The sequence below is a fragment of the Ostrea edulis genome, chromosome 6 (genome assembly GCF_947568905.1).
Source record: "Ostrea edulis chromosome 6, xbOstEdul1.1, whole genome shotgun sequence".
Classification (NCBI taxonomy): domain Eukaryota; kingdom Metazoa; phylum Mollusca; class Bivalvia; order Ostreida; family Ostreidae; genus Ostrea; species Ostrea edulis.
In genome coordinates this window covers 51,460,899-51,487,508 of record NC_079169.1, presented here as the reverse complement: position 1 = coordinate 51,487,508, position 26,610 = coordinate 51,460,899, and the positions used below count along the sequence as shown (strand labels likewise).

The 26,610-nt window shown below is 35.6% G+C and overlaps 2 long non-coding RNA genes across 2 annotated transcripts in view; one reads left to right on the top strand and one right to left on the bottom strand.

Moving 5' to 3' along the window:
• The window catches only part of LOC125645411 (uncharacterized), a 26,428-nt gene extending 2,049 nt beyond the window's left edge, over positions 1 to 24,379 (top strand). Inside the window, exons 2-3 of the long non-coding RNA XR_008795861.1 lie at positions 23,375 to 23,473; positions 23,588 to 24,379. This is a non-coding gene — a long non-coding RNA (uncharacterized LOC125645411). The remainder of the gene's footprint in view (positions 1 to 23,374; positions 23,474 to 23,587) is intronic.
• Positions 22,932 to 26,610, bottom strand: LOC125645412 (uncharacterized). The gene is made up of 3 exons (XR_007359306.2): positions 25,802 to 26,610; positions 23,665 to 23,739; positions 22,932 to 23,441 (listed from the first exon to the last, which is right to left on the bottom strand). It is a non-coding gene; the product is annotated as an uncharacterized LOC125645412 (long non-coding RNA).

Sequence of the window (26,610 nt, the reverse complement as noted above, 5' to 3'; positions counted from 1 at the left end):
ATGCGGAATAGTAGATGGAAAAAAAAGGTTTGGGCCAGTGGCGTAGCCTGAGTTAATTAATGTGTACGCCTATTGTACGGCGAGGGGTCTGGGGGCCGCTCAAGGCCCACAGCGGGTCCAGGGCAGGGCCCTGGTAGGGGGTCCGGGGGAGACTAATGTACCGCAGATACTGCAGACACTTATTTTTCACCTATGCTTGTAGCATTTAATAGGTTTTTTTTTTTGGATATGTACGCCCGGGCGTTTTGACTTAAACGTAGCTACGCCATGTGGACAAAATGAACCGAATTATTTGATTATCTCATAAAAGCGGATACACCCAACCTTTCATAGATGACATCCTCCTGCGATCACCATGAGACTAATAGACATTAGACACACTGATAAGTTCGCATTTCTTTGTTTAAAGAACAATTTGTAAATATTTAGAATGCGTCATCTTGATACTGATACTTAGGTGAATAATGTCCTCAAACCAGTGTAAAACCCCCATCCTGTCTATATGTTGTGCTAGTTTGAATACAGACTTGAGTGTGGGCGGGTGGTCCAAGAAAATATTCATTTTCTGAATGTGAGAAATAATTCAGGAACTGCATGCAACCCTTGTAAGTAAAAGAAGTAAATCTTATGCAATGTCAACGGTAAATTAAATATAACAGATCAACACCAACTCTTTAACATCGCAATTATTTTAATTAACATTTAGCAACATAAAATACATTGTAAGAAAGAAATGAATTATGTGTAATATATCTACAATCAATTCTATAACATTGATGAGATGCTTGTATAAACATTAGATAATTTAATTGAACGCTTTAAAAAAAATGTAGTGGTTTTACTAAATGAAAAATTCCTTGAACAGCAACAATTTTAGTGCTTGAGCTTGATTTCGACAAAAGGGATTTGTTTTGAAAAGTAGCGAAAAAAATCATAAATAGCAAAAATGATTTGCCATATTTTGAATGTGTCTTGTGATTTTTTTTTTTTTTATATTTATTTGTTTATTCAGTGAGTGTCACAATTTATGTGCATATTCGCCCCCCCCCCCCCCCCGCAAAAAAAATTGTGTATCATAACATGTGTGCGAGGTCACTGTTTTTGGGGGGTTAAAAATACTTAGATACTTTCGGCATAAACTTTCAATGGGATGGGGGTTTCGGGGGGGGGGGGGGGGGTTCAATAAAACTCGTATTATATTCACTTATATGAAATTTTGCAACAGGACCCATGCTTAAGATGTAATTTTGCCTATTATTCTGGCTTCCAAATGTCAAAGTGCATGCAGGCCTTTAGGTCATGATGATAATCTCCATTGAAACACCAACTTTAAAAACACTATCGTCTGCACTGGCCTTGACTCTTTGAAACCCTTGTATCATTTAAAACTGATTCAAATGAAGATTAACATGCATGGACCTTACATATTTTCTATTTTGAAGGTTATCTAATATGAAGTGTTCAATTCAGACTAATACAGAATAGTTGTTAACACAAACTTAGGAAGAAGTGTTTTTCATTGTTGATATCCCAGATTAATCTCCCTTAGTAGAAATGGAGTGGTGGATCAAGTACATTGTATTATATTTAAAACAAAAAGAAAAATGAAATAAATAAATGCATAAAAAGAACATAGATATAAAATGTTATAGATGTGTATATGTGAACAGACTATTATAAGGTAAATTAATTTATTATTTTCTTCACGAATTTTAACTTTTAACTGTTTTGGAGGGAAAAGACTAAAGAGTATAAAAAGAAGAGATATTTTTAGAAATTTAAATATTGATAGAAAACATTGTCGTCAAACCTCTCCCATAAATGTTGTCCTATTATGAATTAAACAATATAGAAAATCATTTGTTTTATTTCCTATATCAATGTTCAAGACATGTAGCACCCCCCCCCCCTTTTTTTCCCGACAACATACGTTTACTGTTATTTTTACATGCAAAGTCTGACACCCCCCTTTTCCATTTTTTCATATCATAGCACCAGTGATTGGTAGTTGAAATGTAATCTTGAACTGATGAACTGAACCCGTATATTGTATTGATAAAGGATGACCCCCCCCCTCCCATCACGAAACTGAGGATTTGAGGTTCGGCCCGGTTAGAACAACTCATTTTAGGGGTGTGTGTATATATTATTTTGTTTTTGTCTATTCAAATATTTTCAGACAATTGTGAAGTCCACTTGTTGTCCGACTCCCTATAAACCCCCACTTTGATTTATAAACTATGCAATGAGCCTGCTAACTATAACATAATCTCCGTTTTTCTCAACTAGGCTTAGGCCTAGTGTATATCCTTAAATATAGCTGCAATAATGTAACCCTCTCTGATTTTTTTTTTTTTTTTTTTTTTTTTTAGGGAGAGGGCTACAACTCCTTAGGATCTCTGTAATGGTGCAAATGCGGGAGTGATTCACTCCCGCAACATTTGCGCTCATTCTAAACATTTCCTGACTTTCTTTACGTAAATAAAATGATATTCTATGTTTCTTAGTCAATATATAAATTTACAACCTGCAACTTAAGATTTGTGAGGCTCTATTCTACCGTTTTCAACAATTTCGATAAATTCCAATTTATCCATTCATATTTGTGCGCCATGTTTGATGTACTGAAGTTTCAACTTCCGATTGTCAAGTCATTTGCATATGCCATATAAGGTAGTATTTACATCAATGGACAAGTATGGAGGCGAAAGCTATTTCGTCGGTATTGAAAAGGTTTGAATTTAATATCAAGTTAAAAACCGAACAGCAGAGTGTAAATTCTTTCTGCAACAATATGATTTTCCTTTCTTTGTCGAAGTGGCTCGAGTAACTACATTTTCGCGCTGATTGTCAATGTTTTTGTTTTTCATTAGATCCACCTACGAGATCTCGCGATAACAAGCATGGCGGAGCAGACGAAGAATTTTGCATGCTGTACATTATATTTAATGAAAAACACCTTTATTAGACATGCCCGAGCACAAAGTTGGTACTCCTTTTGGTGTAAACAACATTTGGGACTAATACACAGAGTTTATTATCGGTTATTCATAAAATTATTTTGCACAATTACGGAGATCCTATGGAATTGTAGCCCTCTCCCGAAAACGTCAGAATAAAAATAAATTGGATAGGGCTACATTATTGCAGCTACCTTAAATAGTGCTCTAGACAAAGCTCTAATACCTCTATGATTACTCAAATTGAATAGACTGATGAATGCATTTATACAAGTGTAAGTGCACAACCCACAGTCACTGTCATGTATTTCGAAACTAACCACAGGCCCGTCGTCACGATTTTGTGATTGGTCCGGCCATTTTTATGATTGATCATTTCTAGGGGGGTCCGGGGGCATGCTCCCCCGGAAAATTTTTTATTCTAGGATGCCCTTAGAAGCGTTTTCCGGTATATCTGACACTAAAATTCGTGCGCTTTTTATGAGATTTTTTGGCGACGCAGGGGCCGATATCTACTGCCACACGCTGTGTTAGGGGCTAGCAGTGTCAACTTGCCAATTAGTGGCGCGTGTTTACATGTACTGGGATTAAGCATCGCAATCTGCGTAATAGGCCTGTTAAAGGAAGTAAGCAATAAAACCTGCAATTTTTCGGATTTATTTATGGAAAAACCATAAAAATACAAAAATCGGAAAAAGTTGGGTTGGGCATTATCGGCCGAAATATTGGTCCGGCCATGGCCGGACCGCCGACGACGGCCTTGAACCAATACATGAACATTTCAACTATCTCCCACAAACAAGACTTTTATATACCCCTGAATTCTTATTGTTTACATAGGAAGTACATGTGCATTATGGGTAATCAAGTGATTAGCAAATAGTTAACTCGGTAAACACAGTGTTAACTAACCACAGTGACTGTGTTAAATTGCTTTTGAAAAACAGAATTTAACCATTGTGTTAGCTGATCACTTTGTTAGGATTTAACACTGCGTTAAACTTAACCACTGTGTTAAAGTTAATCAGCTTTCGAAAAACCGGGCCAAGTTGTATAGTGGCATGCCAGTTCCGCATAAATTGTCAAGAAAGTATGTCCATATAAGGGGGACTAAAGTTCAGTCTGTATGGTCATATCAGTGAACTGTGTGGTCATATAAGTTATGTGCTACTGTTTAACTCGTAAGGTATAGAGTTGTGTGCTACTGTTTAACTCGTATGGTATAGCGTTGTGTGCTACTGTTTAACTCGTAAGGTATAGAGTTGTGTGCTACTGTTTAACTCGTATGGCATAACGTTGTGTGCTACTGTTTAACTCGTATGGCATAACGTTGTGTGCTACTGTTTAACTCGTATGGTATAGCGTTGTGTGCTACTGTTTAACTCGTATGGTATAGCGTTGTGTGCTACTGTTTAACTCGTATGGTATAGCGTTGTGTGCTACTGTTTAACTCGTATGGTATAGCGTTGTGTGCTACTGTTTAACTCGTATGATTCACTTACGATGTACATGAGAAATCATTCCAGTTAAACCTCTTTTCTGTTCTTCAATATTCGTTTTTGCTCTGTTCCCTTTCTTGTCAAAACGTGATCGCTATTTGTTAACTTATGATAATGAGAGATGAATTAATATATGCACTTGTTTTCCAATGTCGATAATTTAGATAATTTGTATTTAATCATGTTCTTGGTTTTTAAAACATATATACAGTCTAAAGTAATATTGTATGACTGAATGATATATGAAGGCACTGCACAAATAAAAAAAAACAAACGCCTTTTGTGAATGCCAAAAGTTTTGAATGTTAAAACGACATACAAATGGTCCATCTTCGGATACATTTCATTTATAAAATTCAAAAAAAAAAAAAAAAAGTGAACTCTCTATCATCTTCCACAGCAACAAAATGTGAACTTTTTACACCCAATCCGGGGGGGGGGGGGGGGGGGGGGGGGGGGGGGGGGGGGGGGCAAGAAAATAATGATCATTCAAATATTCCCGAATTAATATTTTCATTCATATTTTGTTCCGAGGGGAACCGAAATAAAATGGGTTGCACCCTGATTTAATTCTTCGCTTCTCATTTTCAGCATTTGGTTGCCGATTCGCCTGTTTGATTTCCTCATTTCTGTTTGTTTCCTATAACTACATTCACCGTCTGTTGATTCTCAGTGATTTCTTGTTTCTCTCTATTTATCAAAGACGTATCAGTCTCACCACCATTGTCTTTTTCAGAATAAAAACACGATGAAATGTATGGGTTTATTGTATGGAATATATTGGCCACAGTGGTCAGAAACAAAAACTGTGGAGTCGCCAAACAACAGGGCTCACCCCCAACAACATATTAAGCGTCGTCCGAAAGGGCAAGTAACATGCTGGGTTGATCTCAATCATGCTACCGACACATACAACACACAAGTATTCAACTCCTTAATTATTTACATAAAATGAAATTAAACTGTCAAATCAACATTCAACCATTATCAACAGTCAACGTATATTTTCACAACCAACTTGAAGGTGACGATTTGGCCATATGGGCAACCTGATTACATTTGTGCACTTGCAGAAAATTAATCAGGGAGCCCACCGCCAAATGGTGACCTTAAATAAAACCGACCACTGTGCCATTGCCTAAAATACCCCCCCCCCCCCGCAGTCTAAATGCCTACCTTACTTTATTTACAAGGAAACTCTTTGCTTTCTCCCCCATTTGCGATAAATTCTAGGGCCCCTTGGATATTGCTAAGAAAAATAGTCCGATAAATGAGTCCCGTCTGAGTGATAGAGTTGTGCTGGTTTCCCTATGAATTGGAGGTGGGTGAGAATTTCCCCCCACAAGCAACACCTGATTGGCTGCCCACCTATTCAACCTATTCCTAGCCTGCTCTATAGCCCTTACATTTTGAGAGTGTCTCCAAGAAATACGTGGGAGAAGGAAGGACCATGTAAGTGTGGTGTGAAAGAATACATTGTATACCTGAAAGCAATTTAATGTCAGCTTTAATTCTATGCAATAAGTTCTGGAGTTTAGTTTGGCCTAATTCATTGACCCCACAATGGATAAGCAAATATTTAGGGGGGTCCTCTAAAGTGGACAAGTATCAGACTTTTGACCAGGTGTATGAATTTTAGACCGCCCTACCCCTGCCACCATATATCTACTCCTCTTTGGTTCAGGCCTAAGCTCCATCTCCCCGGTCCATTTCTTGCCGCTATTGATGCCTATTTTATGATTGATGAACCGACTATCTAAACTGTTATTCTGTCTGTTTTTACACAGCCTGTAATGCATACCAAAAATCGGGAAAACTTAAGATATAGGAGATGTTAAAGTAAGTGGTGATCTAATATAAGCTTGAAAAGCAGTGGACTTCAATCTGCCAGCCATTTTAATCTCTTCATCTGAAAACTCCTTGTCTGCTGCAAGTGTTGCAGCCCCTATCCTAAAAGAATGAAACTTGTAATATTTCTTATCCAAGCCAATAGCCATAATAATTCTAACTAAAACTGCCGAAAATTGATATAGGGTAAGTGGCTTCCCTCCAAAATGACAAAACAAAGGTCCTGTAAATTGAGGTCTTATTTGCAAAAAATTGGCCATAGCTTGAACTGGGCAAATACTTGAGCCCTGCCTATTCAACATAATTGTGACCCCCTTCCCCAGTTGATCAGTTTTAGAACACCTAAGACACACTACTAATTGATGATTCTGTATGCTAACATCACTAACTCCCAAAATTGAATGAAGGTTGTTGCCCTTGGATAAGGCGAATTCTCCAACTCGCAAGGAGGCAAAAAAGGCTAATGTATATGCTGCTTTATATAACTTGGCTTCATAAAGACTCGAACACACAGTGTTTAACGCTCCCATCAAGTTTGTCAGAATTTTTTCCGTTATCAGCAACCTAGTATCCGCCCTGGACTTCAGACGCCTGAAACCATCCAACACCTTAGCAATAACAAACCTATTTGTAGAGTCTTCTAATCCCTGAATTTTGCACTCATACCCGATGACCACTACATAAGCTCTAGCAGTAGACGCTGCATAGCCCTTAAGTGATAAGTATGCAATGATATTGACTATTTGCTCTACTGGGGGTTGCCATATCATATCTGCGGTAGTCACGCTCCTAAACCTATCGAAAGCTAAAAGCCCCGTTTTGAATGTTGCTGGTGTATTGGAGGAATTTGCTGCCGTCTGCAGTAGTCGAGAAACTTCACTGGACAACAGATCGTGAAATGCTGGTGGTATTGGATCTGGGATCTGGTTTGCTGTTGGAGCAAGTTGGCGTAATCTTCCCCACTGCTTACGAGAAATGGAATCAGCTATACCATTATCAATACCAGTAATGTGTTTGGCCTTAAATGTGATGTTAAAGTGCATAAACAACAATACTAGCTTCCTAATCACATACATAATCCGTGGATACCTTGACGATTGAGTGTTCAAAATGCTAACCAATGCACTGTTATCTGTGTGAAATTGAACCTTAATATGACAACTTAGATCCTCCTCCAAATCATCACTGCCAACAGTATGGGGGCCAATTCAAGAAATGTTATGTCCCACAAGACATCCAAATTTTTCCATTCTAAAGGCCACTCATAGTAAGTCCAGTTTCCTTTAAAATAACACCCACGACCAAATCCGACAGCCCCAGCACTGTCCGTGTATAGCTGGATCGCTCTAGAATTAATCCATTCTGAATGAGGAAAGTAAGCTACACCATTAAAATTGTCTAAAAAATGGAGCCATAATAACATGTCTTCTTTCAATGCTCTAGTGAGTCCAATATGACTATTTGGGCGAGATAATCCCATCATTGAATCATAAAATCTCCTGTTAAATGCTCTACTACCTCTGATAGCCTTGGAAAAGAAATTCAATTTTCCCACCAATGATTCCAGTTCCTTTAACTTAACCTTAGTTTTATTGATCAGAATACTGAGCAGCCCTTTCAGCCCCTGTATTTTTTCCCTGGGGATCTTAACATTTCTAAGCACTGTATCTATTTCAAGTCCCAGAAACACTAAGCAAGTAACTGGACCCTGTGTCTTTTCCCCTGATAATGGAACTCCTAATTCACTGCACAACTCCTGGAAAATTGTCATTAACTGCAAACAGTCCCCCGATTCACTCCTACCCACAAAGATAAAATCATCCAAATAGTGCTCGACTGTCCTTAAACCCGATTTGTTTATAACTGCCCACTGAATAAATGTTGAAAACTTTTCAAAAATTGCACAGGAAATTGATCATCCCATGGGCAAGCACCTGTCAATATAGTAATGATCCCTAAATCTAAATCCTAACGGCTCAAAATCACCAGGGTATACTGGAAGTAACCTAAATCCACTTTCAATATCCACCTTACCCAACTCTGCACCAGGACCTATCCGAGTGATCATGTCAACAACTGTATCAAAAGCTGTGTATCTCATAGTACATAATTCCGGGTCAATAAATGAATTGATGCCAATGGATGGAGGGTACGACAGATGTGTAATCATCCTCCAACCACCACTTGACTTTGGAACAATCCTATGCATATTAGACGTAGGAGGTTGTAAAAAGGGGCCCATTATCCTTCGCTCTTTAACTTCTTTAAGGATTGTTTCCTGTAACTGATTTTTAAATTGACTAGCTGACCTCAAATTGTCGGAAAACGTGAAAGTTCGAGGACCTGTATAATTCAACTTAAAGCCATAAGTAAACCCATGTAATATTTCCTTTGCCAAATGCCTGATTGGATATTGGTGCAGATACTGTGCTAAATTAGAGACCCTAATAGGAGTTGAACCGAGCTCCCAGAGGCCTGGGTGCGGCAAATTGAGGGTACTTTTGCGGGATGTGGTGTGCTGGTCGACTCCCTTATTGGGGCCCCTATCGTAAAGGTTGTTTGGGACTGAAAGAAGGAGCTTGTTTGTTAACATTAACAGCAAGGGGGAAATTTGTCATTTCATGCTCTTGGCTACATTTAATACAAAGGTGAGCATACGTGCAATGTTTTCTACCACAAAACCCCTGAAAGTTAAACATGTGGCATTTATTTTTCAATAGATGCAATTTTAAGAGTACACTGTATTCTTTAACTTAATCTGCATCTGACCATCATTTCTAATCAGAAAATTCTCTCGCTAGCCGAGTCTTCAATATATGAATTTTTTAACAAGAGAGCCAGGTCTACATATTTTCCCTCTACAATTTTCAACCTGATCATTTCTTTAACGTTATGCCCCAATGAAAATTGCACTGAATTTACTGGCATGGGAGTAAAACCCCAATCCTGTGACAGCAGTCTATTTGTACCTGTCTGAAAGGGCTGGACGGCATTACTGGACGGTATTTCGTCGCTGGTTATTCCACCCTGCGGGACCGGCGGCTCTGTACCTACTATTGGGCACCCCTCTCTCCCCCTTGTTGGTTTTCTGCTACCTTGTTTTTGTCGTACCGGCGACATGCTTACATCAATTTGAAATAAAAAGAATCTATGTAATTTCTAATAACACGTATGAGAAATCAAGTATAATTGACGCAGTTACAAGCCACCAGTATAAACCTTCCACGTGTGCTAACATTAAAATCTGCTAAAATCCTCAAATTGTAAAAGCGATCGTAGTGATTACATTGTAAAATTATCATCTAACGTGATTAATCTTACTGATTTTGAAATTGGAAACAACTTATTCCTTATTAAGTAAAAGATATTTAAAATGTTTTTCTTCCCCAAAATTTGACCGACCTTCTTGGTTGGATGCTGAATGGAAAAGAAGGAAGTTGGGGTGCGTAATTGCTGAATGCACCCGTGATGAGTTATAATTCCGGAACAAAGTTTCCGGGTTGAAACATAACAGAGATGGGCTTACTATTATATATATATATATATATATATATATATATAGTAAATCATACGTTGATTCGAATACTATCGTAAATAATGATTAGATAAAGACACATATTTACAGACAAGCTGCAATATGTTTTACCTGATTATTTTTACTTGAACGTTTACCGACCCAGGTCACATGATGGGTTTTCCTTTATGACAGCAACGAGATTCAGACAAGTGGGACACATTAGGCGTTTATGCTACCTACAAATATACTTCTTAATTTTTCAATAAAGGTCTTTCTGAATGCTATATCTGGGTCTTTCATTCTGCATAGACTGCTTACAACTACCTCACGACATTAGTTCAGATAAACCCGATACATGCTTCTGAACAAGAGAAAAGAAAAGGTTTTGCATAGCTTTTTCTGAGACAAGCGCTTCAATACAGGAGGTATCTTAAAACTGCTTAATATTATATAATCTCAGAATTGTAACAACAAATGCCGGCGAAACTGAAAACGCTCCAAATAGTTGCAGCAATAGAGCAGTTTTTCCTTTATTTATCTACGTTTTCCGTTTTGTTACATTTGGAATGCAGTTCAGCCAGGTAAATAAAATATGATGCTTTTGTACATTATTTTTGTGAGATTCATTACTGTTATCTTTACCATTCATCAACTATGATATCATTTTATAAGAGTAATTGTTTGCGACGACATTTCAAAACCATGACAATGTCATCATTTTCCTTTTTGACAGAATTACGTCCTAAAACCAATAAAAGAGCAAAACATGATTGACGGTTATTGTTTAGTACGTGTGTACTAGTTATTCATACTGGTACACCACTGAATCCATGCTTTCCAAAGATGTAGCAATATTACAGTTACCCTGTGGTGAAGTTCCATTTGTCTGGGTATCGTCATATGAGGTATTAAAAAGTACTGACTACGACAAAGAACATGTTTTGTTTGATGTCAGGCCAGTGGTTCCTATAACTTCTAAACTCAATACAGATTCTTGAAAAGGTCGTAATTTAAAAGCTTAAAAGTTAAGGATTTAGCCTTGTAGCTTGTAGCGACCTACCCACAGCACGATTTAAGAAATTGAAGTCGGAAGGGGGAATTGAGACAGTTTCAGACTACTCCACTCCCCCCCACACACACATGTTCCCAATTTAAGGTTTTCGTAATCGGACATTTAAGCACCAGTTTTGTTGTTTTTTATTACTTGTCAAGAACTTTACACAACTTAACCGACAACATACCCCTTTTGATACATTGAAAAATATAAGTAATCTTAGCACGGGGCTCTATAAAGTTCAATCTGCAGTTTGGTTACACTTTGTCATTTTTCAAATTTTTTAAATTTTTTAAATTTTAAAAAATGTTTGTCGGGTTAGCGGTATTGTGATGTATGACTATAACAATGACCTGTGTATAACTTGTACATTCCATGCAAATTCGAAGGGGTTTTCGCATCAGTAGAACAATGGGGGTCACCTAATCCGTGTATTTGAAATCAACAGAAGTGCTTAGCTTCTTGTGGAAAGTGTGTGAAATATATTGGGTCGGCGCGCAAGATACCCGTGATCTTACACTAGACATGATATCGCGCCGACCCAATAAATTTCACACTTTTCATAAGAAGTCAAAACCCAAACTAGCTAACCATAATATAGTTATACTGTGACAAAGACCCTGGGAATTTGCATGGTATATACTTATACAAAAATCATTGCATTATCCAGACACTCCCGATGAACATTTTTTATGAAAACCTCTATCAACGTACATTGAACATAAGTCTCGGTCAAATGTAATTAACTCGGGATTTTAAAAATAAATCATTCGATGGTTTGTATTTTTGCTTCTATTAATTATGTAATAAATTAATTCCAATTTTCTAATCATCGACAATGCTCCAATTTCTATATTGGATCAAGTTATATTTGTCAAGATGCATATTAACACAATATAATGGAAGTAATTATGTTAAACAGCGCATTTGTCAGAGAGAGAGAGAGGAGAGAGAGGAGAGAGAGAGAGAGAGCACATTGGTAATTATTAACTATCCCTATCACATGTTGTACATGTATGTTTTTGATTTACTGAATATACTAATTCTCATTCAAACAAGAATTGCCTGCAAGTACGCATTATTTAAACATAGAATTTAAGAATATTTTAAGGAAGAAAGAAGACTAAAACAAAAAATTTCAAAACCAGGTTTTCTTAAAAACATAATATATAGTGTTTGGTATCGTTGGAATTGGCTCAAAATGCTGGAAAACAAAATAAGTATCGGGGGGGGGGGGTATTAACATTTTTTTCTTTTCTTAAAATTCCACCCTTATCGTGATTATTTGTCCTGCGGCACATTTTCAGAACAAAGCTCTTAGCAGCTGTGTGTAATCGCAAATAACACACACCGTGGAACACGGACGCCACAGTGTATCTCCGTGGATTTTCTCTACAATGTCGCACTTTGCATCACCGCAATATTTCCTTTCCAAGGAAAATACTATATAACACAGTTTCATACTGGAAAACTGCCGATTTCCGCATTCAGTCTTTTTCAAAATTCATATTGTTTGCAGCCAACAACCGACACCATATTGATAATGAAAGAAGATTATTAATGGATAATCAAACATGCAAAATATAAATCTGGTTGTTTTATGCAAAAGTGTTTGTTTTTAATAAAGTTTATTCATATCTTATCAAAAATCAACAGATTCCGCTAAACGACCCAACTTTAGCGCACAATCATGACGTCATAATAATATATTACGTCATTTTCATGTAAGTGGGATAATGATTACGTCCTAGATGAGTAAATAAAACAAGTAATTAAGCATGGTATGAAAGTTGAAAAAATAAAGAAATTCTCGGCGGTATATAGCCAATAACGTCCCTTGTCCTTTACCGGCAATTTAATACGAAAGTTCAATATTTTGGCAAGTAATTCAAAATTTCAATGCACAGTCCTAAGTTGTTTGAGTTCCATTTTAAAATTTAAAGGAAAATTTTGTATTTTCTATGGTCTTTATAACAATCTAGTTCGTCAATACAAGCCATCATTGCGTCAAATGCTGTCTGACGTGTTTCATACAGATTGTTAGACCGTTCTTGGTTATTATGACTTAATGTTTTTAAATAATAAACCAATTTGTCCTGGCACAATGACGCTCTGACGAAAGACAGCTAAATCTCTGTAGTGGTTTTTTGTTTTACCGTCGACTTGATCTCTGTTTATAAAAGTGTTCTGTGAATACAAAACGGGGTGTTTAAATTGTCTCGGTCCGATAACGTGATTGATGAATTTACAAAAATGTCATTGAATTTATTCCTTGTTCGTTGTCAGCGAAACAGTATATTGAAAATTTATGGCTGTATTGAATTATGTGTATAAACAATCGTTGAAAATTCACTCTGTATTGCATTTCTTTATTCATTTAGTTTTGACGAAAAATAGTGCGATTGGCTGAATTAACATATCTCATATCTTTTCGAGAAAAAAAATCAATATTCCATAGATAACATACTCCCGTTTTGAGCATATGTGGTTGTAACAAATATGGCTAATAGACACTGGTAAGCACCTCTTTTTTGTTTTTATGCATACTTTTATGGGTATTTCGAATGTGACAACTTGATACTGATACTTTGCTGAATAATTCTTTCAAACCAGAGTATAAAGTCTCTATTCTGTCAATAGTCTATGCTATTTTGAATACAGACTTGAACGTTGTCGGGTGGTCTAAAATAATCTTCATTTTCTGAATGTGAGTAATACTGCCGGATGTTGAGAAAAGGTTTAAAGGTCGATATCATTCCATGCAACCCTTGTAAGTAAAGCAGAGATGGGGCGATTACATTGTAAATGTAATTGATTACAATTACGATTACTTTGAAAATCTATGATTACGATTACACATATTTTGAAAGTAATTGATTACAATTACGATTACTGTGAAAAGTAATCATGATTACATGCTTTTGAACAAGAAAAACAACAAATATTTACTGGTTTTATTAATAAGATACATTGTATAATACACTTTATATATTTATGTACAGTCTTTCATAAGTATTGGTAACATGATAACTGCTAAACCATTCAGTGACACTTAAAATGTTTATAAGAAATGTTTGTTGCACTTTATGAACATAAGTCTCTCAAACTGTGCATCCGTTAATCTACATCTATCAGGGCGAAACACTTTCCCAGCAACACTAAACAGTCTCTCAACTGGTGCTGATGTGGCAGGAACAATTAGATATTTCCTTGCTAGTTGTGACAACAGTGGGAGTCAATGAGATCAATGAGATGTACAGTAAATGATACAGGGTATACTAGTTCAGATTATTAAGTTTAATTTAAACAGATTTAGACCTTAGTTGCTATTGAATACATGCAAATACTTAATTAAAGGCCGAGCTTGACCTACTTGAAAATCCGGTGGTAGTGCAATTAAGCAAATTTGGTGTAGGGCGGTGCTTATTGCTGCAGCCGAGTTAAAAATAAATTCCAGCATGCTGATAACAGAACAGAGCACACGTGTTACTTGGCTAAACAAGTAACCCACAGTGATAATCTCTACATAGTATATACAAGGCAGGATTTACAACACCTACTGCTGATTTATTGATTGATTATCGAATACAATTAATATACACTCTTGATTAAAATAAAAATAATTTGAATTATTTCAATTAAAAATATTCTCTTATCACCCATATCATCATGGGGGGGGGGGGGGGGGGGGGTGGGGAGGTCAGTCTTCACACAGCTGCATCAATTAGTACCTACAGTGTTCTCATTTAGAGACCATTTTCCATCAATGTGTTATTGTATTTTGTAAGAATAATGGGTGAAAGGCAGAGATTAATTTTGGATGTAAGTGAAATGCAAATGGAGGCCATAAAACATTTGTTTCTGCATAGTGACTGGGATTTTCACTCTATTGACTCATCACAGGAAGAGAAATTTGGCGGGAACACGTGTGTAAGACCAGAATGTGTAGACAAAGAAGTGCAGACAAATGTTGAATTAGAAACTGGATATTTGGAAACTGAGTGCATTGCCAATAATGGAGATGATGCAGAAAAATTTGTCATCCTGCAAGACAGTAACAAAGACGAATGTCCATTCTGTCTCTGCAAACCATGCATCACTGACGACATCAACAGGCAATTATGGTGGGAAATGGAGCCATTCAGACCGCCTCATCCCAGGAATTCAAAATTGCGAAAAGAAAAATATAAAAGGTTTTGGACCATGCTTTTACATCGTGGAGTATGGAGTGATCCCCGATATACCGAGAAAAAAACTGCGAGCTTTGGAACTTTTTCAGCCAGGACAGGAATGGCACAGACGTGACATTATGCCAACATGTGTAGTGGATACTGTGAGAACATGGCTACCAAATCCAAAAGATGTACAATACATGGGTCATTTGTGGGAATAGTTTTTATTTCATATTTGACAGTCAATCACATTATTATTTTCCTCTTGTTTGCATTTGTTTTGGATAAGCTAGGTATTTGGACTTGACAATTACAATGTAAATATCATGAGGATTTTACATTTATTCTAATTTCAATACAGATGTGAAAAATAAATCTGAATTATGGATTTTATCTTTTGGAGGTTGGATTTATCTAGAGAGGAAAGTAAGTCAAACATTGCAGAATTCTGGTTTTCTTACTGCCATGCCTGCATGAGATACAGACAACATCCGGTGTAAACAATAACAAACTAAGTCACTCCCACTGCTGTCAGTTTTGAATTTCAATTAGAAATAGATGTCCTGCTTCACATCTTTCGATGAAAAATACAGCTAAGAAAATTTTTTATTTTAAATTTAATTTGTGACCAAAGATGCACATTCATGAGAAGAGCAAGCATGGCAAAAATCTGATGATAAAAAAGAATCTGTATTTTAATATTTCTAAAAAATTCTCTGCAATCTGAATGTGGCCAGAAAAATCAAATAAACCACCATTTTTCTCATTGGCTGCTATTTATACTCCGATGTCCTCCTTTAAGTATAATATCATATAGATATGGATAAATCTTATGATGGCACACATAACATACATAAGCTCTAACTGTTATCTATTAAATAATTATTTTAATATAAATATAAAGTAATCATTGTAATCATTATTGTAATCATAAATTACGATTACTTTGCCAAAGTAATTGATTACGATTACGATTACTTTGCTTTAAAAACAAATGTAATCAATTACGATTACGATTACTTAAAAAAATGTAATCGATTGTAATCAATTACGATTACTGATTACGATTACCCCATCTCTGAAGTAAAGAGAGAAAATATTATTTAAAGTCGGCAATAAATCACATATAACAGATCGACATAGACTCCGTAAAGCTGTTTTACCATGCCTTCAATTGATTAATGTTTAACAGCTAGGGTACTAATCCAAAACATTTGATGGCGTTCATAAACTTTAGAAAAGCGAGCTTCATTTTGAAAGGTGGATTTATATTCATGAAAGAACGTATTCTATACCCTCTATTAAACTTAATTGGTTCACAGTCCTTGAACAACTTACAGTAAATACATGTTATTCAAAGCCTTGTTAAACTCCAGCGCCCCCCCCCCCCCCCTTTTCTTTAAAAAAAAATCTACACTGCATGTTTCATTCCCAATGCATTAATCAATACAATCAAACGTTGACTTGTATGTGCCATCTGTTGCTATGTATACCTATAGAGTTTTAAAAACTCTTTTGTATATCTAAGATGACAGAAACATGCAGCACGTTGAAAAGAAAATCATTTGATTACAAATTACACTGTACCTCTATCACAAAACCTATCTGGGTTTCATCAATCCAGAATGATACTCTACACTTTTCAATATGTTGGTGCTATTTTATGGAATAGTTTATTAGTCCTCTACTGACGAAGTCGAAGGAGACATTAGGTTTGCGCTCCGTCTGTCCGTCAGTCCAGTTGTCCGCACTTTTTTCTCTGTTATTGCAGATATTTGTTTGATATGTTGCTTTGCCATAACAAGTTACATATCAAGTTCGAATTTGAGTTTTCACTTAGTTATGGCCCTTGGACTTAGAAAAATAGCAGGAATCATAAATTTTCCAGCCTTTTTTTTGTGCTTGCAGATATTCATTTCATATTTGGTACATTGCTTTGCCATAACAAGTTATAGATAAAGTTTGAATGTCGACTCGGTCCGTTGATTTTTCATTAAGTTATGGCACTTCGACTTTTTTACATCCAAGTTTCTTATTTCTGTAGATAAGAGTTCTACATTCATTAAAACTTTTAGCATAGTAATACAACAATGTAGCTAAATCATTCATGATCACCTACATGTCACTGTTTATTGACTTGGTTAAAGACCTAAACCTGATTATAAATTTGTCTTTTTCCTGGTCTAGTCTCTACTCGAATAGTAGTTGATTTCCAACCATTCCCATCCTGGTTCCCCTATTTCCCCTTTTACCATAACCTATATAATGAACTTTGAATATTGTTGTGGTACAGTAATTTTTGCAACCGGTAGGGGACTATGTATTGCCATGTAATACTCTCAGAATGCTTCTCTGTATATATGATATCTTCATTAGTAGCCCAGGTCATCCATCGTGCGTTAACATTCGAAACTTTTTACTTCTTTTTGATAACTACTCTTTTAATTCTTTTCCAATTTGGTATGAAGCATCTTTAGGACAAGGGGGGCATAATTTGTTTTCAGCCTTTCATCAGATGCACTTTTCTTGTGCACGGAATCAGCGTGGTGTTTAATAAAGTAATTATACCCCCCCGCAACAAGTTGTGGGGGGGGGGGGGTATACTGGAATCGGGTTGTCCGTCTGTCTGTCTGTCCGTCCGTCCGTCCGTCTGTAGACGCAATGGTTTCCGGACTCTAAAGCATTATCCTTTCTATCTACCGTCACCATATCATATATATGGACTACCCATGGGATGAAGATGTTCCCTATCGATTTTGGGGTCAAAATGTCAAAGGTCAAGCGCACTGGACATCGAAGTAGCAATATGGTTTCCGGGCTCTAAAGCGTTATCCTTTCAACCTACAGTCACCATATCTTACATATGGACTACCCATGGGATGAAGATGTTCCCTATCGATCTTGGGTCAAAAGGTCAAAGGTCAAGCGCACTGGACATCGAAGTAGCAATATGGTTTCCGGGCTGTAAAGCGTTATCCTTTCCACCTACAGTCACCATATCATACATATGGACTACCCATGGGATGAAGATGTTCCCTATCGATTTTGGGGTCAAAAGGTCAAAGGTCACGTGCACTGGACATCGAAGTAGCAATATGGTTCGGTTTGTCATGCTATTTGTTTTTTACACTCAGAAAAGAGGTAGTTTATACCTATTACCAACACCCTTTGGGAGATTAGGGTAAGCGGGGAGTATTCTTAGTGAGCATTGCTCACGGTACCTCTTGTTTTTCACTAGATATGAATATTTGCGTTTTTCCATTTTTGTAGGAGAAGCAACTGTCTATGATATCAAAAAGTCTAGTCTTTAATTTATCGTGAGGAATGGTCGTGCAAAGTGTTGAATAGTCATACGTTTTGATGTCGCTGATTTGAGAAAGTTTTTGCTATTTCAAGTTTACTAAAAGTACTTTAGAAATTTTTATAATCCACATTTGATTTCCACCACTTCTAGCGTAAGTAGTCGTACAGTAAGTTTGAATTTTCTCTTTCACAACTGTTAATATTTTCGCCAGGAGCAAAGATAGGGGCTAGGTAGAGCACTTGCTGGGTTCAGCAATGTATGTTTGTTTGCAAGGGTTTTTGTGTAGTTTATGAATCCAGTATATGTACGGTAACTCATATTCATTCGACCCATTGACTGGGATATTAAATGTGACTAAAACTGAAGCATGGTTTTGAAGAATTTCATCTTTTTGGAAGGGCAGTTGGAGTATATGAGACCCAAAAATCAATCTAAATTCTCATATTTTACATAGATTTTTGCTAATAAAACATTTATAAATAGAATTAAGCATGGCAACAAAAAGCTAGTCCCATGAGAGAAACACTGGATATTGACTTCATAAGGCATAGAAAGATCAGTTCAGATAAACTGAATACATGCCTCTGAACACACACACACACACACACACACACACACACACACAAAGATTTTGCATGGGTTTTACTGAGACAAGCGCTTTAAAACAGGAAATATAATAAAGCTGCTTAATCTTATGTAATCTCAAGATTGTAAATGCGAATGCTGATAAAGCTAGGTTCCTATGAGTCACAGCAATATAACAGTTTCTCTGCAGTTTATCTGTGTTTATCTTCTCTTTCCGTTCTGTTACAGTTGGAATGCAGTTCACTCAGGCAAAATAAATACCATGCCCATGTACATTATTTTCGTGAGATTCCTCACTGTTCGTTATCCTCACTTTTCATTCACCAAGATAAGTTTGACCTATGTTGTACGATATAATGTAACTTGGGGCAGTTTACGCTTCCTATAATTAGCTTCATTCCTTATAATTTAATGTAAAAAGAAAAAAACTACACTGTACAAGTCTTCATTTATAGAAAAAGTTAACAATCAATGAGAATAGAAATCACTTGCACTGCGGAAGGATCCAGGACTCGGTTCTATGCATAACCGGAACATGTACTTTATTAATCAAATTTGAGAACGCAAGGTGATGTTTTGAACGAATCCTGATAATAGAAGATATGTGTAGGTTCGTATCTAGGCTTAATGTTTACTGCGCAGCGCAAGATCGAGTTTTGAGACGCTCCAACAGAAAGTACCGGAGAGTTGATTTTTTTTATAAATCTAAATCCGACATCATACAAAATACGTCATGTATTAGAAAATGCTACATGAATTGCGGTTTCTTGACTTTATATAAGATTTAAACTAAAGTATAACTTACCATTACCATTACATTTGCAGCATTGTCGCTTAAATTGCAAACAATTCACAGAATGCGATCCACATGTCATTGATTTGGCGTGACTTCATCTGGTATAACATGTACATTTTGTAACACATGACGCATTAAATGCTTGGATAGGTGGATCAAGTAACCCCCAAGTGAAAATATATTTCATAATGAAACAGCAAAGTTGCAAGTACTCACCATACCATTATTTTGCAAATTATATCGTTGTATCATAATTAATATCCGACGAGATTTTACCTTTAATGTTTTGTATGATTCTATTAGTAAAAAAAAAAAATGTACGCCTGCTTGACATCGAGAAAAGGTCAAACAAAGGTATTTTATTCTGCACGATTTGTTCTGTTGATTTTCTATTTTGTAGAAGGCCTACAACTTAACAGTGCTACAATATGTAATTTTAAAAAAGTAGTGCCGTTTTGGGTTGTTAAGGGGGCGTGTCCCCATAGCAAGTTACATTATACAATATAATTTTTTTACAGTGTACCCAGCCAATCAAATTGCGTGTTTCAAATAAAATAGAATTTTTAAGAGTAAGAACAAGATACAGTTGTGTACATAAAAAGGCCCAAAAATTTCCCTCTGTTTTAAACGTGTCTTGAATCAAGATTGATTTGTGTTTTAAGTAAGTTAAATATATGACAAGTATACTAAATCAACATAAATCAAAGTTATTGTTTATTTAATAGCATTATTACGTCATGAATAAGACTTGTTCCCGTCGTATTTTTATCAAAAAGAGCATGACAACTGTTAAAGAGCTAGAGCCACGAAAGGTCAAAATCGGCCCATTCTTTGAATTTAATGAAATTGTCCAAATAGAATCTTATGACAATGTACTTCATGAAAAAATAAAATATAGCATGATATTGCTTACTTTGATGGAAAGGGTTACTTGGAAAGTTGTCTTTGTATAACGTTGTGTCGGCAGACGTTAACGTCATTAAAACATGTACGAGGGTTGTCTCAAAATTCCGTGGACAAGCGGCGTTTTTCAATAATCTAACGTCACTGAGAAATTAAACTTTTACAACATGAAGAGCAAACAGTTTTAAATAAAAAATATGTAAAAACAAATTAATATTACATTTATAATTGACATTGAATAGGAAAAATTCAGGTTTTTCATTATAGGGAACCATAAAGCGGCGCAGGGTAAAAAAAAGAGGGGGTTAATATAATCGAAAAGAAATTACAATCGCTGGAGAAAAAAACCCACACTTTGTTCATTTTATTTCTGACAGTATATTTTTATAGAGGAATTTTGTTTAGATATTCATTTATATACCTGGAAAATGTTTATCAGTATGACGGAATATTTAAATGAATTATGATATATCGTGCGACAGTTAGATGCAAATATCCAGCGAAATGATGACGCTATTCGGGGAAAAAAGACGTCGGACCGCACGAGAGATCGAAGAAATTTTGGGAATCAGCAAATCGTCTGTTCACTGCAGTCTATCGGATAATTCATGAATGCATATAGTATGTGCACGTTCGGTACTTCGGGTTTTAAAAATGAAGAAAATCAAAGAAGGATTTTATGTTCGAAGGATTTCCTCGATCAGACGCGCGAACACCGCGAGAAAATGTTGACGTCGCAGGTTGCGTCGCCGAGTACAACTTTATCGTAAATAGTTAATTTTCTCAAAAAGGTAAATAAAAGTGCAAATTTTCGGTATTGGTCAACAATGGTATAATTGATAATATATAACAGGTTTTATGAAATTAAATCAATACCTTAAAAGTTAAAAGTCCAGTCCACGGAATTTTGGGACAACCCTCGTATTTCTAATATATGTTCAACTAAAATGCTTTTAAAATACTTCTATATTGTACAGTAGGTAGGAACAAATTCTTTTAAACATGTGTAAAAATAAAATAGCATAATGTGTCCAGTAATTAAATTGTAAGCTATTCCTCGACAATACTCTCGTCGCATATATAATTTCACAGTTCAAAAATACCCGAAATCTTGCATTTGGTGGGACCACGACCATTTTTGGTCCCGGGCGCTTACACAAAAAGCAATGCGAGTGGCTCTTTGATGTAGATGGTATACACAACGAGACAGATGGGGGACTTGTGAGTACACTACTAGATCTAGGACGTTTCGGTGTTGGGCAGTAGTTGTCGTCAGCTCCTTCTTCCGATTTAGAATTTGTAGATTTTCTGTCCGAAGCGTAGTATTTGTGTCTACATGCATTGCACAATGTGTCATGTTCATGTTTGACAGAGACAAAAAAGTGTTTTTGTAGAAAGCGAATTTCAGGTTTAGTTATTTTCCTTCTTTCTCGTGGCTTTGTTCTTTTGTTGCATAAAACACATGGAAAATACTTAGGTCCTGTTCCAGGCATTCTAAAATAAACGAATATTCAACTTTATCTATATTTTATGGTTTACGCGGTTTATAATATCGTTCAGCAGCTGTCTTTACATTACACGCATTTCTACACATCTTCGTAATAAAATGTTATAATGATTACTTATAATAGCCGTGTTTCGAGTTCCTCCGGAACACCCGGGATTTTTCGTATTTAGCCACGCCGTTCACGTGATATGAGCAAAATGTTCCACAGGGGTACTTCCGGTTAATTTTGTTTACACTGGTAACAAAATTGTTTTTGACAAAATATAGATTTTGCGGCACAAACTGTCGCAAATCAGATAAAGGATAGCAAGGGATATATATTTACTTGGGAAGATGTCAAAGTTTACCTTTTCCCACACCCGGGAAAAGCGTTCACGCAGAGGAAACGATGGCGTCATTTGTGTAGAAAACCACGACCAGCCGAAATTGAGTGCGATTATTACATTCCGTGAAAGCTGAACCAACAAAGAAACATCATTGTTCTAGCCAGTTTCCTTATATTAACTTTTAGGAAAACCAAGAGGTTTGTACTGACTCTTAAAAATATAATATAGACTGTGCAAAATCTTGTCAATCTTAAGAATAGGTATACTTGTACCCTCATCCACATCTGAGCAGTGTATGTATTTTACAACGGTGTTCATGTGACATTAAATAGAGAATTTCAATTATGAACTTATAGTTCAGGCTCATAAAAATTACGAAGCAATTTCACAAGGGAGTGAGAGGGGGGGGGGGGGTATATATATCTGCCAATTAAATAAAATATGAGAACACCAGATATTATATCCCTACGGATCTATACTAGAATTTGCATGATCATTTATTCAAGCTCCATACCGATGGTTCATTCACTGCAAAATTTTGAATTATATCAAAGAACATTGATCTTTTCTCCAACTTTTAATACAAATCAAGCACAGGCAATATGCATCGCTTGGGGTACTCTTTAATAGTAAATTCGAACACAAGTGATGCATATTGCCTGTGCAATCAAGGTACTTTGCATGTACATGTACATCAGATATGTACATTTCCACTCAAACCACTTATATACAAGAATGGAACCAGCTGAACATGAGCCAGGTTATATATTATGTATTTGCTCTCCTACCCCTTTGATTCAGTACTGTGTAAGGAAATATACTATTGAGTATATATATATTTTAAAAAGAATAACAAAGAACAACAATTTTCATTCATATTTCATTCAACATATATATACACAGGTTGACAACAATGGCTGATCTGCATATAATGACTGCTAGTTATTGGCTGGTATGCAGTGAAAGGGAGCTAAAAAGGAGTAAAAAGTTCATATCAGCCAGGTGAGAATTAATTTCTTCTTTTTTGTGTGTTATACATATGTAATTCTTTTCTATTGCTGCTTCAAATCTTGTGTATTTGAAAATTTTCAGTCTAATATTTTGGTAATGTTATAGGTAGTGTGGCTTAAATAAACCAGTGTTAAGAAATATCCAGTTGAGTAATGGCATGACATCATGAGAGTTTGGCATACCGACATTCAGATGATTAATGATGAAACTGAAGACCTCAGGTGAAAGGCATGGAAAATGATCCTGTTCCCATATAACTGAAAAAGAGGAGGGATGCCACAATATTGATAATAGACTTTTGTCAATTTGAGAAGCAAAGATGTAAAAAAACAAAAATAATAATGCTGAAATTATAATTCATGTATTTGTTAAAAATACTGTTCACTGTACATACATGTATATTTTTTTTAACTTATTTGGAAATACATGAAGTAATTCATATTAAAACTGTGAATGTATGAGTTTTCATGATTTTATTTATATTTAAGTCAATTCACCTTTTTCAAACTTTTGATGCATATGATGGATTTCCTCTGCATTGCTATATCTATCAGGCCCAGCACAATCTCTATATTTAGGTATATAGTTTTATAAAGCTATTTCAAACAGCTTCATTAAGCTAGTTTCGATTAAATTTCTAAAGTGCAATGACACATAACAATATACATGTACTTTGAACTAACCACAACACTATTCTAGGTATAGATCATATGTCATTTTAAGAATTTTCATGAAAAGAGAATTTCTTTTGTATTGATAACTGTCCACTACCTTGTGTGTGTCGAAGCTTTGATAAGTATATGATGACTTTACAATGTGGAATCTGTAACAACTTAATAATCCTAAACATTTGACAATTTTGAATCAAAATTCTTCCTAAGGTACATAGTTTAAGAAGCTTTTTTTGTTTACAGTGTGTTGTTTCAAGTACAAGGATGAAATATTTTCACTTAGAAATTCAATTTTTATGCTTTAAAAATATATTTGATAGAAGATTTGAAATAGTTATATCAAGCAATTTCAATTAGCTTTAAAAAGTTTTTAGCTTGATTAGCATATTTATATAGCTAAGTATACTAGAGATTGTGCTGGACCAGTCTATGAGCACCTAATTGAAATTATGTTGCTGAAAGGAATAATATTACCTTAATCATGATCAGATATATATTTTGTTCAGTGATATAAATATGAGCAGTAATCACAAATACCTACTGGATTGTGAAAAGTCAGTAAAATGACTACAACAATAAATAGTCATGGTAAAAATTCTTCCAATTACATGAGTATATCATTAAAAGTCGAACTCCAAAGACTTAATTTGTAACACAAGTATTAGTTGATAAATAATTATTTTCAAATTAGACAGCATATTGACTATACCCAAGTAGATAATTTTATCCTCACCCACATATGGCTATATCATTGCACTTAGAAACCCAGTCTAATTCAATCTAAACTAGCTTTAAATAATAAAGCCATTTCAAATACCTATAATATTATAGTTAATCTATTACTTTTCACTGTGTATTGTCATTATCTAAATTTTATATCAATAATTATCAGGTGCAGTCCAAAGACCTAAGTAGCTACTTATAGCTACCTAGGTATTTAAACCTACTCCAGGTAGCTATTTTTACCTACGTTTTCCTTTACTTGCATTTCGTGGCCAAACGCAGGAACGGCGCAACATGGTGTGTACCAAATTTCTTGATTCACTTATACTGACAATGAATACCACAAAAATATTGGACAAAAAATGATTACTTTCAAATTTGCATCAATAACTGCACCCATTTCCATTCTCTAGGAACTTAGGATCAAAGATAAATGATAAGAAGTCTAGAATGTTTTACAAATCTTTATTAATTTTAAAGTTAACATTCATGCACTCTTACATTAAAAGTTTTTGAGTTGATTTTTCATGCAATTTCCTCTACATTTTCCACCCTCGTAAAGTATTTAAATTTACACTCCGAATTTTGTCATGCACATGCACAACATGATACATAAAACGACTGACCTGTTTAAAAGATGTGCCTTAATTATTATTTATTTATATCTTTAAAAACATGTAAAAGTAGCTACTTTAAGTAGCTTTAAATACCTAGGTAGCTATTAATAGCTACGTAGGTAGAAATAGTCTTTGGAATGGACCTGGTTATATATGTTACATGTTTATGCCCATTTTGGCCCCGATTTGGTAACGTAAATTCTATTTCACATAGGCCCTAGATTGTACTGGACTTAATGCCTGCTTTATGAAGCAGTGCACATTGTGTTTTGTATATATATAAAATGTCGTCATAATTTTCATTTTACCTGTTTGACAGGTTTCAGTGAGTCTAATACGTTCTTTTCCTTTACCCCTCCGGTTACTAGACAGCTGGGCCTTACACGACATGCATCGTCTTCTGTTCTTGACGAAGTCTTTCGTTGTATTTCGTAGATCAATAGTAGCTTATCAAACGCTCATAAACAAATATGTACCGCATACACCCCAAACTATTAAATGTGTATTTCAATTTCATGATGATCGACAAAATTAAGCCTAGGCCTAATACACGAAGTGTCGACTGTTGGTAGGTAAACAACGATAAACCGGAAGTAACCCTGTGGAACATTTTTGACGCGGCGTGACTAAACACAGAATAAACACTGTGTTCCGGAGTAACTCGAAACACGGCTATTAAGCTCAGCGTTTAATATTATATCGGATATACATACTGAAATGTACAGCTTAATTTACTGTACTGTGTACTAATCAGGGAAAGGAGTTGTCACGCGTAAAAAGGGGGGTGTGAAGAATTTTTACCGGTGGGGTGGGGATTGCAATCCCCAAACAAATCTACCACTACTTTTGAATTCATTAATCAAAACTAATTAACCAATTTCATACACAGAAAACAATATCATATTTTTCGTAATATACAGATTATTTTGCGTGGTAATCAAAACTGATTTCTTGCTTCTTAAATAACTTTATACATTTCTGGTTACTCGTATATATTGGGGAAAAAAATATAGTTGTCATGGGATTCGAACTACGGACCCTTCGCTTGAAGATCTAGTGCGTTAACCACTGCGCCACTGTGACTTACTTCTTTGCACGTATAAGTTATATATAAGTC